The sequence below is a fragment of the Delphinapterus leucas genome, unplaced genomic scaffold (genome assembly GCF_059928025.1).
Source record: "Delphinapterus leucas isolate spDelLeu-1000000601 "Yukka" unplaced genomic scaffold, BTC_Dleu_Yukka2 spDelLeu_asBTCV2_sq25, whole genome shotgun sequence".
Classification (NCBI taxonomy): domain Eukaryota; kingdom Metazoa; phylum Chordata; class Mammalia; order Artiodactyla; family Monodontidae; genus Delphinapterus; species Delphinapterus leucas.
The window spans coordinates 11,856,943-11,873,014 of NW_028322234.1; the positions used below are offsets into that span (position 1 = coordinate 11,856,943).

General features: G+C 56.5%; 1 protein-coding gene and 1 long non-coding RNA gene across 8 annotated transcripts in view; one reads left to right on the forward strand and one right to left on the reverse strand.

Annotated features, from left to right (window-relative positions):
* CARM1 (coactivator associated arginine methyltransferase 1) overlaps positions 1-16,072 on the reverse strand; it is a 41,415-nt gene that overhangs the window by 24,667 nt on the left and 676 nt on the right. The window contains exon 1 of one of the 7 annotated variants that reach the window (XM_089905469.1): positions 8,780-15,769. The exons of the other annotated variants lie outside the window; for them this stretch is intronic. The gene's annotated coding sequence lies outside the window, so the exon portion shown is untranslated. Of the gene's footprint in view, positions 1-8,779; positions 15,770-16,072 lie in introns of those variants that run through there. 7 annotated transcript variants of the gene reach the window in all.
* Positions 5,756-9,325, forward strand: LOC149744079 (uncharacterized). Its single transcript, XR_016391509.1, has 2 exons — positions 5,756-6,024; positions 6,649-9,325. It is a non-coding gene; the product is annotated as an uncharacterized LOC149744079 (long non-coding RNA).

A 16,072-nucleotide genomic window follows, 5' to 3' on the forward strand; every position in this document is an offset into this window, starting at 1 on the left:
CTCTTGGACAACAGAGAGGTGGAGGGCAAGACGGGAGAGCAGCCACCAGTTCAGGGGGAAAAGAAAAGCAACAAACACAAAAAAGGGCCACATTTCAAGTCCTTGCCTTTCTAGCAGAAAAACTATTACAGCCACAAGCAAGGCATAATTAAAGCTATTTACCTTGGCAGACTTGGGGGTGGGGGGACGCCTGTCCATATGTGAGGTCTTTTATTAAATCACCTCCTACTGCCAAATAAAACACAGGCTGTTCACCTTCCAGAGGAAAATATTCCACAGGAGAGAGGAGGGTTGGGTGAAGAGGAGGACGAGGCGTGGAGAAATCAGGGTGCTCTCCTCGGCCCACCCTCTGCTCAGGGCCATCGGCTCACTGGGTGGCTCGGCCTGCAGCCCGCTCGGTGCCAAGCATGGGCACGAGGGTACCGCAGTGAACAAGCCAGCCAGGCCCTGCCTTCCCACGCTCCCGGGCACCACAGGGAGGCAGGCGACACCAGTGAGAAGGCCGGGTAAGAGGGGCTGGAGGGACTCGGGGGTCTGATACACACGATGCCCTGTGCAATACAGATTACAGGCTACCTAGGCGGCGACATCCAAGCCGAGCCAGGCCCTGGGGGGATGCAGGGCTCGCCTTCCTCAAAGGGCCTCCCGTCTTCCAGAGGCACCAGGCCCCACTGCCCCGCTTCCACAGCAGGGAAGGCCAGGAGGGCAGTGGTCAAAATGAATGGGCATCCAGGGAGACCTGGGTTCAGGGCCAACCGTGCCGCCCTCCAGATGTGACTGCGGGCCTCAGCTTCCTCATCTGTCCAAAGGTGATCGTGGCACAGCCTGCAGGGTGAGAGGACACAGCCCACTTGGAGGGCCCCACCACCTGCCTTCACCCCGAACCTCAGGAGCCCCATCTGTGCAATGGGGATGAAGTGAGGATAAAACCCTCCCTGCCGTGAGGATTCCATGAGATAAGGGAGGCATTAGTAAGTGTCCTATGCACTGCATAATCAGGAGCAGCCATGGTTACGGTCTCGGAAGAGAATCCCACCCCGGGGAATCCTAGCCCGGCTTGGCCTCCGTCTCTGGCTGTAACCTAAGCCGGCTGCTCCAGTGCTGTCCTCGCAGACGCTCAGAGCACTTGCTGCCGCACTGCCCAGCCCTGGGGTATTTGAGGACCATGAGGTCACCCTGGGCTCCTCTGGCCTGGCCCTGTCCCGGGGTGAATCCCACCCCCTCCCCCAAGCACCCCGGCGCACTGGGCCAGCCCCCATCTGGGCATCTCTGTCAAAGACTTCTGACCCAGAAGTCCCCTTGCGGGGCCTTATCCTACAGTTCTACTTCTGAATGTCTGCAAAGATACACCTAGATAACAGCACTGTCCAAAGCAGCAGAAAAACCTAAAGAGCCACTGAATGAGTGAAAGAAGGTACAGCCAATGGAAAGGCATAGATTTCTGTCTGTAGACGCTGACATGTTAAGATGATCAAGCCGCACTGTTAGGGGCAGATGGTGTAAAATACACACACACCACAGGTGCAAAAATGAGCAGGGGGGCCGGGGAGGGGGAGGGGCCAGGCGTGCTGCCTGCCTGGGGCTTGTCTAGAAAGAAACACCACAAAATGACTGCATGGTTTAAACCTGCAGAACCTTGAGCCCAGTGGGTTCCTGGGGAGATGTGTGCACGCAAGCCCGTTTGTGCCTGAAACACCGCGCAGCAAGGGCGCACCAGAAGACGAGTGACGGCGCGGGGGGCAGGCCAGGATCAGGCAGGACGAAGAAACGGGCTTTTCATGTTACACCCTCCTGAGCGGTTTGAATTTCTACCACGTTCCTGAAGGATAAGCAGACAAAAGGCAATCGTGACAGCGGGGGAGGCCTGGTGCCCACTCAAGTCGCCTGGGCCCTCTCCGAAGTGAGCAGGTCAGACCCTGCTGGTGTGGGGGGAGGGTAGTGGGAATGGCTCTGATCCCTCCTCTGCAGCCTCAGGTCCTGTGACCCAAGTGACCTCTAGGGCTGGAGGATGGAGGACACTGGCTTCTCAGCCGGTGATGTCTTGCCTAGCGCAGGCCTGCACCCAACCCTCCCCCCCTTACTGGGTGTGATGGAGGAGAAGCAGCAGGCGGGGCCAGGCTGGGGTGCCCGGGGCCACTAGAGACTTGGGTTTCCTGAAGCCTCCCTGCCAGGGAGGCCACGGCACGTGCAGATCCCAGAACTCCAGCTTTGGAGTTCGTTAGACCCAGCTTCGAATCTGGGCTCTGCCACCTGGGGCTCCACCCCCCCCAGGTCGAGGAAAATAAAATAATAATGCATCGCTCAGCACCGTCATCAGGACCAACACACCCTGTGCCCAGCCCAAGACCCACAGGCACATAGCAGGGATTCTGAGCACAAAACATCCACCTCGGGGCCCCACAGCCCCATGGCACTCTGACCAGACGCAAAGACTGGAGAGAAGGAATCCCAGAGAGAATTCTGGACACAAGGCCACACTGGGCCCAGACCAGGCATCTGGCCACTGGACCAGCCCGACTGGGCACCCAGCCAGGCTTGGTGCAGGCCACTCAGACCCAGAGCAGCCATCTGGCCGAGGCTGAGAGGCACCAGCTTCATACCGTGATTGGAAAAGTCTTGCTCCTAGGTTTCAAAGGTGCCAGGTTGGGTCTTTAGGCCACGTCAAAGTGGCCTCTTGTGAAGGCTGACCACCGGTGTTGGCTGAACAGGAGGTTACCTCCCTGGGAGGAGACAAGTTAGGGGGCCCTTTGCTCTATGGGCAACGTTTTATCTCTTAAGGTGGCAGTGGCTGCTCTTGGTGTTGGCTGTATTCTCCTTCATTCTTCGAAAATATTTCACAATATAATAGCCACCCACCTCTGCTGGCCCGCCCCTTGTCACCTCTCCCCGCCTTCCAGTGGGGCTGACCACAGGCTGGAGAAGAGGCCCCGCACTGGAGACACCCAAACCTCCTAAGTTAGCTCTGGCTTCAGGGGGTCAGGGGCCGGGGAGGGGGTGTCAGCAGGGACTCCTCTCAAAGGGCTGGTCCATGGGGGCTGGGGGGCGATATCTGCCTTTAGGGGTTGGAGGCTTTGGTCCTGCAGGCCTGGTCTGGAGGGGCCCAAAGACGAGTCTAACTGTGGGGTGTGCGGAAGGGCAACCCCAAGAGAAGAAGGACCAAAGAAAGGGCTTGGCTTTTTTGAAAAGAATACTAGGGGCTCCGACTGGGCGGGAGCCATTACATGCAAATGTCTGCCCCCTCCATGCTAATCAGCCTGCAGCCCTGGGCTTTGTGAGCTACAAAAGGAACAGCAGATGTGCGCCTGTTCCTTGGCCCATGAAAGCACGGGGGCTTAGCGGATAACTGGGGGCGGGGGGGCGGGGGGTGGGGGGTGGAGGCAACTAAACCAGCAGCCCAGCCCCTCACTCCATGCGCTGGGCTGCCGGCCTCCTCTGCTGGGCCTTTCTTCTCTGGCCATGACTTTGAAGCTGTTGCTATATGTGGTACCAGGCAAACACCTAACGCAGTGCAGTAGCTCAGCTAATGCTCCCACCCACCTGCCTGGGCACACTTAGCTCACTTTCAAGAGGGGAAACCAAGGCACAGAGAACTGACATGCTGGAAGCGGCTCAGCCTGGGGACTCAGCAGCTCATGAAAGAGAGCCGAACCCCATCCCAGCCTCTGGGAGGAGAGTTGGCCCTGGGGGGCTGTGGGGACCACGCTCAAGGCCCTGGGAAGGACATGGGCCCTGGGCCCGGGCAGAGCCAGGCCTGGCTGGTTGACCATGGCTGGCAGGCACCATCCCCCTGAGCCTGATGGAGCCTGCCTCCTAGGGCTGGAAGGGATCACTGAGGGCGGCCACCACCTGTGCCAGCAGGAGCTGGGCTGGCAGTGCTCCGTGAGGACGGAGGTGGGCAGGCGAGCTCTGTCAAGGGCAGCTGCAGGACCCCCTCAGAGCAGCTGGTACGCTCCACACTCCGGCTCCCGCAGCTGCCGGGGACGCTGCGCCAGCATAGGCAGCTGAGCCAGTCGGTGTCTGGGGAACTCAAACATGTCCCTCCTCTGGCCAGCTGAGGGGCCTCAACCCTCAGATCAGGGTGGCTCCAGGGAGGCCAAACCGGAAGAGGCCGGAGGACGAGGCAGAGGCAGCCTCAGCGGCGGAGTGATGGAGGAAACCAGCTCAGGGGGCTGAGGCCCACTTGCAGTCCCAGTGGAGGGCCCATCGACAAAGAAAAAGGTCAAACAGGATGTCCTGGGGCCTCACAGCTGCCGGAAGGGCCTCTGCCAGGCCCCCGGAGCTCCGGGAGCCCCTCCAGCCTCAGAGAACAGGATGTTTGAGGTAGGAGGGCCCCTTCCCGCCCACCCGAGGCTGCCTGACCAGATGTTGACCCCAGATGTGGCCCAGGCGAGAGGGGACAGAGGCTGCCTGACACCATGACGGAATCGGCAACGAGGCAGGAATGAGGAAAGACTGGCTTCGGGCTCCAGAAGAATCCACCGGGGCCACTGCCCCGACACAGGACAGAAACCACAAGGGCCAGGTGCTACCTCTCCTTTACGGCATTGACTCCTCACCTGCGCCCAAGGGGTGGCAGGGCTGAGTCGAGACGTCAGGGCCAAAGCTGGGTTGGCATCCGACTGCCGCCCACCACTGAGTGCCTCAGTTTCCTCCCTTAGGAAACGGGGATGAGCTGTGGCTCCGGTGGCTCCCCAAGGGGCTGTTCTGACGGCGAGGCAAGTCAATGAACGTAAAGTGCCTGGCACGGCGCCCGCCCACCGCATGTTTGGGCTCAGCCCACGTCAGCCACGGTAGGGCCTCAAAGCGGCAATAGGCAGGGCACGGGGGTGGCGTGGCGGTGGAAGGGAGTCAAGGCCATGTGACCCGTCAGCATCCCCCACCCAGGGCTCATCCATCACTAGGGACGCCAACCTCCGGTCACACAGAGGGCTCAGAGCAGAGCCAGGCTGTGCGGAGGTGGCCTTCGGGACACACAACAGAAGTCTGGGAGCCCCAGCCTGCCTTTGCTTTCCCCTCCAGCTCAGGGAAGAATGTGGCAAGCTCCTGGAATGTCCCTCTTGGGTCTGCAGGACGCCCCCCAGTCTACCTTTGATTGTATTTACTCACGTGCCCCCTGTGGGGGGATTAAAAGAGCATCCCTTTTTCATTAGAGCACTGATCTGCCAGGGTGCCTGCGGCCGACCCCGCCAGAATCTCACCAGTTCCTGTGTTGTCAGGCAGGTTTCTACACACAAAACCGTTACACGAGTAACACATCCAGCCAAAAGGAACCCTGGCCACGGGAACACAATTCGCGGGGGAGCAAATACACCAAACAATCTCAAAGGAAAACAACAGCTCAGACCCACTCTTACCGAAGCTGTGGGCGATGAATCAATTGAAAGAGACAGAAAAAAGAGGGAAGCAAAGGGGTTCTCCTCTCACTACGCAAGGAATGGGGGTTGGTAGGAGACGGAGCACACCCGCCGGCCCCCCCGCCCCGCCCCACCAGTCTGGACCTGTTTTCAAGTATGCACTGCCTGGCGTCAGGGGACAGACCCACCTGACCAAACAAAACCCACCCAGAGGCCGGGGGACAAGTTCTAAGTCTGGCTTTGGGTGGCGGTTACACAGTGGATGCACACACTGTCAAGTGCACCTAAGGCCCAGGCGTCTGTGTGTGTTGATTAAACAACCATTAAAGTAAGTGATCTAAAGAATAACCACCAGGGGAGACGCATGAGGGCCACAGAGCCTCCATATCCAACTCCTGCAGGCGTGGGTGAAGCCTGGTCTCAACTTCCTTCACAGAACTGGTTTTCAGGGAACAAAAGAGGTGGGTGTGGGAGAAGTCAGGGACTCGGGGTTCTTAAACCAAAGCTCGGAGCTGTGTAGCGTAACAAGCGTCAGGGCAAGTGCCATGGTTTCTCCGGGCAGACGTGAAGGGTGCCAACAGCCCCGGCCTGCACTGTTCCTGGGACCCCGAATCCTGAAGCTTCCCAAGCAAGTCCCGGAAGTGAGAAAACAGGAGGGTGAACGCACAAAGTGAGTCATTCGGGACCTGGAGGGGCTTGGGCAGGATCTCCAAGGCCACCTCCTTGTGCCCTTCCCAGCTCCTCCTGTACCTGTCTGGGGGTTTCACGATCACCTCTTCCAGACCACACAGCAGGTTTAGGAGACCAATGATATCTTACACCATGTCATCCACCTGCTGTGTGTGCGGGGCTAATACCAGCCCCCAAGACCACTCTCCATGCTCCAGGAAGAAACGAGCGAGAACTAGGGTCACTTGGCCAGGGTCACAAGGTCAAGTCAGATAAGGCTCCACGGCCTATGCTAATCATGACCTCCAGCTGCTTCTGACTCTGGAGAGGACTGCTGCAGACCAGGAGGGAGAAGGGCGGGCATTCCAACCCAGGAATGCAAAGCAGGCCTGTCCCTTGGCCTGGCTGAGAGACAGGGACCCAGGAGAGCAGGACTGACCCAGAGATACAGCAGACCCCAGCTAAGCCACTGCCCCCTGCCCTGGGACTTGCCTCCTTCCCACCTCAACTCTCTCCGGTTGGTGGCCTCCTGCCCCATTCTCTTCAGACTGGCTCCTGGGCCACTTCCCCCCCACAACAATGAGAGGAGTTCTTACTCCGCCTTTTCTCTGCTCCCCGAAACTAGGAGCGTGCCTACAGTCCGGGCACAGGTGATCACCTGGCACCAGCCAAGCCCCTCAGTGGAACCTCCCCACCGACAAGGAAGCTGAGATCTGGGAGGCTGAGTCATTCGCCCAGGATCACCCTGCCAGGAAAGGACAGGGGACAGAACTGGGCTTGAGCCCAGACACAACCACAGGTGTCGCTTCCCTCCCCAACACTCTGGGAATATACGCCAAGCCCCTTGCTGGGGCCCGGCCCTCCCCCTACGCACTCTGCTCCAGCCACACTGGCCCCCGGCTGTCCTTGGCCATGCGGGCCCACAGGCTCACTCCCCAGCAGCTCTTCCCACCTGCTGAGTAGCAGACACTATTTTAAGCACTTTACTCCTATTAGCTCACAACTCATAACAACCCTCCAAGGTAGAGGCTACCAAGATTCCCGTTTTACAGCTGAGGAAACTGAGGCACAGAACAGTCACGCCGATGGTGAGGCACTGCCTCACCTGCGCTTCTCCTGGTGGCGTTAATGCCCCATTTTGAGCAGGGACCATCTGTGACCAACCCCTTCCTGCCCCTCACTTTGAGCAGCCCCTCCCCAAGCACTCTCAAGCCTCAGTACGTTTTACCTCCTCCAAGGCGCTGACCACTAGCGGGTGCCTGCTGACTTAATGCCTGTCACACACACACACCCCAAGACCCACAGCTCCTAAAACAGAACCTGGCACACAATGGATGCTCAGTAAAGTTTCGCTGTTTAAAGTTAGACAAATGGTAACGACCACAATGCGACAGCAAGTCCACTCTGAATACGTTTCTGGTTGAAAGAATGAAAGTTCAGATCTCCCCATTTTCAGAGAACTGCTGGTGGGCCCTGCTGTCCTGGGTCGCTCTCCCACACTCCACCCAGCCTTCCCCAGACCTGCCATCTGCCTGGGTTCCCTCCCCCACCCCAGCCCTCGGATGGGGCTGCCCCTCCTGAAATCCAGTGACCTGCCCTTGGCATTCCTGCCTTTCAAAGTCACTCCCTGTCTGAGGACGGGACACACACACGCACACACACACACACGCACACACACACCACTTCTCCCACTGACCATCCCTTACAAGCCAGGGGCATCCACTTCACTCCCCTATCCGCTGCTGAACTCAGTGGCTGTCAGCCTTTCTTGGGTCACAGATCCCTCTGAGGAGGATCAAAAGCAAGGGAGCCTCTCCCGGCAAAAATGCCCAGAGAACCAACCGCAGTGTCACAGCCACAGTCTACCAGGAGCACACAGACCTAATAGGCATTTTAGAATTGTTGCCTCCGGCGAGGCTCCTCTGAGGTCCCAGCTATGGACTCTTGTTCCTCTACCCTTATGCAAGCGGCATATAATTTCAAGGGATCATGGGACAACCCCCTCCCAGGGGCCATCCAAGGACTTCGGGTTCAGAGTCTCAGCTCTGAGCTGCCTGAAGCCCCTCCCAGCCTCCACTCTCCATGGGAGCAGCCAAGTCTGGCCCAGGTCTGGCCCTCCAACCCCCCCTCCCCCCATCTGGGATGGGTATTTCTCCCGACGTCCTGGCAAACTCACCACCTCCTCAGGTGCCTCCTCAGGCTCCCCAGGCAAGGAGCCTCACCTGCCGCCAAGGGTTCTCTTGCCTCCTCCATTCTGCTAGATATGACCTGCTCCCAGAAGGCAGCACAGAGTCACCTGAGTTCACACCATACTCCTCCTTCTGCCAAAAGGCCCTGCACGCCCACCTCACGCAGGCCCCCACACCTAACGCCTGAGCTTCCTGCCAGGTGCCGCTCACGACGCCGGCCACTTTCCACCTGTGATCTCACGCATGGGCCCAAGCAACCCCAACGGGGGTACCACGCCAGGCCCTTAGTCCCTGCCTGAAACACGTGCGGCCCGGTGTTTCAGATTACAAACTCTTCAGATCTGAAGAAAGCTAACAAGGTTCAGATAACGTGGATTATCCCCAGCAAACTATAGGAAACGTCCAGAACCGAGCACAGTCTTGCAGCCAAAAGCGGGAACCATCATTCTAAACTGGATACCCAGAGATTACAGGGAGCCCCACGTGGCAGCTCAGGGGGGAATTGTGCCCCAGTTTGGGTCAGGTTAGAGCTTGCTGTCAAATGAGTAAGAAGTTAGGTTTTCATACCTTTTAGACTTCCAAATTGCCAGTGAGGGCCTGTGGGCTACACAGGTGCAGGGAGAGGTGAGGAAGGGGAGGGGCTTCGGAGGTGGGCAGTGGGCAGGGCTCGGGACTGGAAGCCAGGTCAACTTGGACTGGGGTAACAGCCCCCAGCTCCACGGGGCTCCAACTCAGCCGCCTAGAGAAAGGGATGGGGGACGAAGAAGGGTGTGGGCTAAGGGTAATAAACATTTTCCCACCCCCGATGGAAACCTGGGTTCAGAGAAATGCCTCTCTATTTTAAGAAACAAACCACTGCACAGATCCCACATCCCGCAGAGCAACTAAACCCATGCACCACAACTACTGAGCCTGCGCTCTAGAGCCCATGAGCCACAACTACTGAGTCTGCATGCCTTGAGCCCGTGCTCCACAGCAAGAGAAGCCACTGCAATGAGAAGCCCACGCACCGCAACGAAGAGTAGCCCCCACTCACCGCAACTAGAGAAAGCCTGCACACAGCAACAAAGACCCAATGCAGCCAGAAATGAAATTTAAAAAAAAGAAAAGAAAGGAGACAGAGCGCTGCGAGTGAGAGGGCAAATGGCTCCTGGTGCGAGGCCTGTGCTGGGCAGCAGCAAGCAGGGAAGGGATTCTAGCCGTGTGGGGTGCCTGCCCCTTCTGAAGGCAGCGCTGCCATCCAACTCAGCCTCGGGGTGTGAAGGCCCAGGACTGCCAGCCTTTCTGCTTTTTCAGAAGTACAAAGCCAGATTTTGATGTGAAATCCTCTGATTTTTAAAATACTGGGAGTCTCCTTTTAACCACACAGTGGAGCTAACCCTGCAGGCAGGTCACTCACGACCCCTGGCCATGGGTCATGGCCTCTGCCATCTGCCCTTTGCCTTTGCCCTGGGCAGAATTCACCTTTTGTTCCATAACATGATTCCTGGCCTCTGACACGCTTCAGGGGCAGACTAAGGTGAAACTATTCGGTTACATTTCTGTTGCATTCTCTCGCCTGGAAGCTTCTGCAGGCTTCTCTCTCCTTGCTCCCGTCTACAGCGTAACCTGCTGCCAGAGCAATCTTCAGAAATACCATTCTTATCATGTTAGGCCCCCGTGAAAAATGGCAGGCCGCTCCTGACCGCATAAAGGAAAAGGCCCTGTTACTCGGGGAAAGTGACCTGGGCCCAACCTTGTTACCCATCCTTTAGCTCCTCCAAGGGACCCTTTTGCTCCACACCAGACTACTGTCCCCACCCCCCACTTGAGCATCTTTCCACAATCCAGGAGTATCCTTCCCAACGCTGGTGGCTACATCCACATCCTACCTACTGTGGCCAAGGTGACTGTCTCCCAGTGTCTGTTTCCCCTTTCTCCCACTGAAAGAGAAACCCTGAAATTAGCTGAGTACAGGGCTGCTCAGACTAAAGACTACATTTCCCAGGCTCCCTTGCAGCTAGTGGTGGCCATGTGACTGCATTCTAGCCAATGGGATGCAAGCAGAAGCACGGCCCTGGGAACCTTCCCTAACAGACACCTGGCAATGCTCTTGGCATCCTTTGTCCCTTTCTTTATCCTGCTGTCTGAAAACCAGGGTGTAATAGCTGGACTCCAGCCGCCATGTTGATCCATGATGACAAGACCCAAACCCCGGATGTGGGAGAGGGGTTAGCTGGAAGGACCTGGGTCCAAGGACGTCCTGGAGCAGAGCTTCCACACCAGCCCTGGTCTGCCAACCTCCAAGGCTTCAGGACGAAAGCACAAGAAATGAATTGCCATCTTGTTTAAGCCATTGCCACTTTGGGTTTCTGTTATGCACAGATAAACTGAATCCTGACCACCCCTTTCCACTGAACCACTCTGCAGTGAGCAGAGGGTCCAACAGCCGTGAACTCCAAAGCCAGCTCTGCTGCCTGCCAGCCATGTTATTTGGTCAAGCCCTTTCACCCCTGCTTTTCCAGCAGTAAAATGGGAGTGGTGTGCCGACCTCCCAGAACTGTTCTAAAGACCAGTGGTAACACACAGCAAGGGCCACACCTATTAGTCTAACTGACCCACACAGTCCAGAAAGTGTACTCTATCTGGCCTGAGCAATCAGGACACTTCACAATCAAAACAAACAGACCTACACAAAGAAGGGCTTTTCAGTTTCTCTTAAGCAGTGGCAGATCTGCCAACCCTGGCTGGGGCTGAGTCCCCAAGTCCCCCCTCCTCCTGCCTGTTTCATTCATTTATCCCAGGGGTGTGCAAGCTTTTTCTGTCATGGGCCAGTAAGTAAACATCTTAGGTTTTGCAGGACTCTATGGTCTTGGTTGAATATTCTTCCTTGGGTTGTTTTTTTTCTTTTTAATCAACACTTCAAAAATGTGCAAACCGGGACTTCCCTGGTGGCTCAGTGGTTAAGAATCCGCCTGCGGGCTTCCCTGGTGGCGCAGTGGTTGAGAGTCCACCTGCCGATGCAGGGGACACGGGTTCGTGCCCCGGTCCGGGAAGATCCCACATGCCGCGGAGCAGCTGGGCCTGTGAGCCATGGCTGCTGAGCCTGTGTGTCCAGAGCCTGTGCTCCGCAACGGGAGAGGCCACAACAGTGAGAGGCCCGCATAACGCAAAAAAAAAAAAAAAAAAGAATCCGCCTGCCAATGCAGGGGACATGGGTTCGAGCCCTGGTCCGGGAAGATCCCACATGCCACAGAGCGACTAAGCCCGTGCACCACAACTACTGAGCCTGCGCTCTACAGCCCGCAAGCCACAACTACTGAGCCCACGAACTACTGAGCCCATGCACCACAACTACTGAGCCCGTGCACCACAACTACTGGAGCCCGCACGCCTAGAGCCCGTGTTCCGCAACAAGAGAAGCCACCTCAATGAGAAGCCCGCGCACCACAACGAAGAGTAGCCCCCGCTCGCCGCAATTAGAGAAAGCCCGGGCACAGCAACGAAGACCCAACACAGCCAAAAATTAATTATTTAATTAATTTTTTAAAAAATGTACAAACCGCCCTTAGCCGTCACCGGTTAAAAAATTGGCCACAGGCCCGATCTGGTCCACGGGCCATAGCTTGCCCACAGGCCCTGCTTTATATAATTATCCTTTCCCCAGCTGCCCTCAAAGTCAAGCATTTGGGTCTGTCAACACTGGTTTAAGCAGGGCCTGGCACACAGTAAGTGCTCAATAAATGACAGCAGCCAGCAGCAACTAGCAGGCACCACTGAAACGTGAATGCCTTTTGGTGTAACTTTCTGGGTCTTCCCCCCAGCTTGACACTGAATGTCCTCAAGGCTGGGTGGAGGACAAACTCTTCCAAACCCTCTCACTACCACCCCCCTGCCGCAGCTACCGGGGGTGTGGGCTACCAGGAGGGTGACTGAAGGAAGTCACAGGGTCCTGATTCCAGAACAGCAGGTCATGCTTCACCTTGCTTTTACAGAGGGTTTTTCTCTGGGGTTTCCACCCCTGGCACGTCCCCCACGAACTGAAATTTAGCCCGTCAGAGCCAGCCCTGCCATACATCCCTTCCTAGCCAATGCAGCGGGGACAGGTCAGAGGACCGAAAGAGAAAAGCAGCACAGTCAGCTCCAGAAAGGCCGCCACGGGGCTGAGGAACTGAGAGTCTGTTCTGCTCGCCGCCCCAGGATGGGCTTTCCGAGGAGCTGCCTCCCTGCAAGGGGATGGCAGCCCATGTCCAAGGGCTCCAGAGCCTGTGCCAAAGCTTCCTCAAGGCCCGGGAAGCCAGCAACTCTGCCCAAGGAAAACAGCCCAGTTTCGGTAATTGCCATTTAGCCAATCCCATGGACGCGGGCCAGGGTGACATCAAGTGGCAAGAAGGGGTGGGGAGGGAATTCCCTGGAGGTCCAGAGGTTAGGACTCTGCACTTTCACTGCCGGGGGCCCGGGTTCGAACCCTGGTCAGGGAACTAAGATCCTGCAAGCCACGAGGCCAAAAAAAAAAAAAAAAAAGAAGGGGTGGGGAGGGTCACCATTCACTGCAGGGTGACTGGGACAGGACCTTCCTCAGCTGTCCTCTTTCCCACAGGGAGGGGGCAAACGTCAAGGAAAGGGGCTGGCTGTCCTGCTACCCACACCCATCTCCCAGCCCTGCTGCCTGAGACAGAGGTGGCAGCCCAGGGGCCCCCCTCCCATCTGCTGGGGGTGCAAGGCAGCTGGGCAGCCCCACAGCATAAGGGACTCCCTCCTAGAAAAGCCAGCTCTTCACCATTCCACGCCAGTAGCATCACCACTGATAACATCTATAGACAGATCTACCCTTCACCGCCGACACCCTGCTCCACAACCCCGTGCTGCACCTCCCCCGCATGCCCGGGCCCCCAGTGGCACTATTCCCATCGCAGGTGAGGAAACGGAAGACGTGTACAGGTGTCGCTACAGGGCTGCTACAGGTGAAATGGCTAGTTCAAGGCCGCGTAGCTGGTGACTCACACCAGTCACACTCCACGTTCAGGACCCTCAGCTCCCAGATGTGAGACACTGGGAGATTCGGGCGGATATCTCGGTCGACCGCCCACCCGCTCCCACCCCAGTTCCACCCACAGAGGCGAATGCCCGGGATCTGGAATCACCAGTGGCTCGCAAGACCTCCCCTCACGAGGGACAGGTGAGCGCAACAGGGTTCCTGAAGCCTTCTCACCTGGCCAAAGCATTCGGGTCCCAGAAGGGTCCAGGTTGGGAAATGCTGAAGCCAGGGACGAAGTTCATCCCGAGAGAAAGCCTAAAGCTCCCAGCAGCAGCGTGGTTCACCCCTAAGTCCCCCCAGTGGCTGGACCATCTCTGCCTTTTTCCAAGGGACCGTCAGCCAGCCCTCCACACCCAGCAGGCCGGGCCTGATCTCTGATCCAGGACTTTGCACTCCCCCGGCAGACTTCTGAGAAGTTCTTCCCCGGAGGCCCGTGCTCCCCAGGCGGAGCTGGCTCAGGAACCAGGGCTGCCCCGCCCTGAGCAGTAACCCGACCAACTCTGAGGCCATCACCAGGCCCTTACCGGAGCAGGTGCTGCCTCCAAAGAAGAAGTGTTCGTTCATAGAGCAAACACGCTGTGCCACAGTCCTGTCATCATCTCCATTCTACCGTCGAGGAAACTGAGGCACAGAGACCCACAACTACCCTCAGGGCACCAGTCTAGCCCACGTAGTGGATGCCCCCCAAAATATGTCCAAGCCCTAACCCCCGGAACCTGTGGATATGACTTTACTTAGAAAAAGGGTCTTTACAGACATAATTAAGGATCTAAGATAATGGATTTAGGGTGAGCCCTAAATCCAGCAACAGGTGACCTTACAGGAAAAGGCACAGAGACACAGGGGAACAGCCATGTGAAGACAGAGGCAGAGACTGGATTTCTGTGGCCTCCAGCCAACCAACGCCTGGAGTCACTGGAAGCTGGAAGAGGCAAGAAAGGATCCTCCTCTAGAGCCTGTGGAGCGAGTGTGGCCCAGCCGACACCTTGATTTTGGACTTCTGCCCATGAACTATGAGAGAATACATTCCCGTTGGTTTAAGCCACCAAGTTTGTTACGGCAACGCTGGAAAACTAATACAACCAGCTTTGGCCAACTCCAGAACCCATACTTTTACACTAATACCTCACACTAATGTTACTTGAGCCTAAAGAGGAAAAAATTATTTCAGACCTATGAGACTTTATCATCAGGGGTCTGAAATAATTTCAGACTGAGGCTCTCAGTTTGAGAAACATGGACTTTCTCCTCTTGACGATCGCTTCAGTTATGAATGACCTCTAAAAAGGGAAGTGTTCCCTTTGTAACTAGTAACAATTCCAAGTAGATCCACAAAACAAAAACACAAAAGTAAAAACTCTCCTGGAGAAACATGTAAAGAGAGGAGACTATGTGTAGAGTATATGAGAACGCTCTGTATTATCTCCCTAGTAATTCTATCAATCTAAAACTGTTCTAAAATCAAGTTTATTTACCAAAGATAAACCACCTCCCCGGGAACTCCTTTGCGGATCAGCCCTGGAACCCTAGTTTGAGAAACACTGCCCTTCTTTGTTCTGTATCGCATTAATGCGTGTTGAATGAATGGCCATGCTTGTGATCTGGGGGATCCTGCTGAGCTTAAGTGTCTGTCCTGAGCTCCGATGCCCACCGAGGATACCCTTCTTTCTCCTCATCTGATCCAAGAAGACCCAGCTCTGCCCCAACAAAAAGAGGTGCGACGCTGGGGACAGACGCACAGCTCCTTTATTTTGGGGTTTCCAAGTTGAGGTGTGGAGAGAATCCTGTGTGGGAACCAACTGCTCCACACACTTCTCTTCAGAAAATCCCCGTTCCCGAAGTGGCAAAAAACTCACACAGGCCAAAGCCAGGAGAGGCTCCCTCAGTGACTCCACAGAGCATCAGTGCAAGAAACCCGGAGAGACCAAGCTGAGTGTAACAGAATAACAAAATGTGAAGGAGGAGGTACTTCCCTGGTGGTGCAGTGGTTAAGAATCTGCCTGCCAATGCGAGGGACACGGGTTCGATCCCTGGTCTGGGAAGATCCCACATACCAAGGAGCAACTAAGCCCGTGCGCTACAACTACTGAGCCTGGGCTCTAGAGTCGGCGAGCCACAACTGCTGAGCCCACGTGCCACAACTACTGAAGCCCGCGCGCCTAGAGCCCAGCGCTCTGCAACGAGAAGCCACCGCAATGAGAAGCCCGCGCACCGAAACTAAGAGTAGCCCCCGCTCACCACAACTAGAGAAACCCCACGCGTAGCAATGAAGACCCAACACTGCCAACAATTAATTAATTAATTATTTTTTAAAAAAATGTGAAGGAGGAATCGTGACCGGAGAGAACTGATAAGAAAGAGTAACAAGAGAAAGAAAAAGGATGAACTACAAAGACGCGAGGTCCTTGGCAAACACATTTGTGATTTTTTTTTCCACCTTAATGTCAGTTTTGAAACTAGCTTCAGAAAATGTAACCAGCTTCTCACATCCCCAGAAAGGAAGATCGGAAGACCGTGGCCAGGGAGGAGTCCGTGTTACCTCTTACTTCGGAGCTGGGCATCCAGATAGGGGCCCTCCCCGTCCACGTTTCCACGAGGCGCACACACAGCAGCTCGCACCACCCTCGCAGGACCCCTCTCCCCAGACCCAGAAGTTTCCCACTCGGGGATCCGGAAGGCCAAGCCCTCCAGATGAGTGGCACAGGGTGCTCCAGGTCCCCCCAGACTGGGCACCACTTTTCAACCGTCCTTGGCAGTCCATAGGGTCCCCTGAGATAGCCAGAGGCTGCCCACACCCCTCCCTCCTCCCTGCTAGAGCGGCCACACCCGCCCACAGACTCCCA